The sequence below is a fragment of the Echinops telfairi genome, unplaced genomic scaffold (assembly GCF_000313985.2).
Source record: "Echinops telfairi isolate 266 unplaced genomic scaffold, ASM31398v2 ScPeMD7_3;HRSCAF=10, whole genome shotgun sequence".
NCBI classification, from domain to species: domain Eukaryota; kingdom Metazoa; phylum Chordata; class Mammalia; order Afrosoricida; family Tenrecidae; genus Echinops; species Echinops telfairi.
The window spans coordinates 53,532,982-53,534,226 of NW_022103899.1; positions in this window are offsets into that span (position 1 = coordinate 53,532,982).

Here is a 1,245-nt window from a genome sequence, read left to right on the forward strand (position 1 = left end):
GTAAATATTGGCAATTTGGAAATAGAGCATCATTAATTAAATGAAAGAAAACCAAAGCACTCCAGGCCAATTTTACCCTACTCCAATTATCGGTCTTCCTTATTTTTCAAGGTTGTCTCTTCTGTTTCAAAGATCTGACTAGAAGTGTTGTTATTTCATCTGTCTCTAATTCTGGGCTTCCTGCTCAGACCATGTTTCCTGATACTTATCACGTGTCTTATGACTATATCCCTACATAGCTGATGCTTGCTTTTTATTATTATAAGCCTTTGTATGTTTATAGTCCATGGAAAGCAATAATAATCTCAATTCATTCCTAGCATGAAAGGAAAATACCGACTTTTCATTTGATCTGCCATTATATTAGAATTCTTTTCTTTCTATTTACCTTCTTTTCTAAATTGTGTAACATCTCCAGGCATAGTTTTATGTGGTGAATGTTGAGGTTTTTAGTTGTTTAGTTATTTTCCGTGTATAACAGAAACAGTTCCTTGTTTCCAAGTTCTAAAACTATTTTCAATTAAGTATTGCTTATATACTCAGAATGATAACTATCAGTTTTATATTCTAAGAGCCTTAGCTACAATCTTCTTTGAGAGATACTAGGCTTGGGATGTCAGGTTGCTGCTGAGAAATATCCCTCAGCTTTCTAAAATCTTTCTTATCCAGCAGAAAGGACTTTCTAGTTGCCACTTGATTCCTTTCTAAGATCTTAAAAGATGTTACAACCCAACCCTTGCTTAGGTCTTTACATTAAGATTTAAAAGAGTAGAATGGAAGACAATGTTTTATTGATGGCACCTGCACTTGATCTGCAGCTCAGGGTATATCTTAATTTGAAAGTCTCTTGTATTATTAATGTGAAGATGAGATAAGAAAGTCACTTGTTTCTCTAAAGCAGCAAGTTCTTGGTTTCTTTCTAAATGATTCACAAGTCACAACAACCCTGGAACACAGAGTAGAACTGCTTGAGAGAGACTCCCAGGACTGTCAAGATTTACAGAAGTAGACTGCCTCACCTTTCTCCCCTGATGCAACTGGTGGATTTGAACCCTAGCCTCATGATTAGTACCCCAACACTTAACCCACTGTGCCATCAGGGCACTTCTGGAAGCACATAATGCCTAATGGCATCGAGTCACAAACTGCTCTTGGGGATTCTGAGACTGTGAAAGTATTAGAGGGCAGGCAGCCTCATCTTACTCTCCAGGTCAGTGGTTCTCAACCTTCCTAATGCCGCTACCC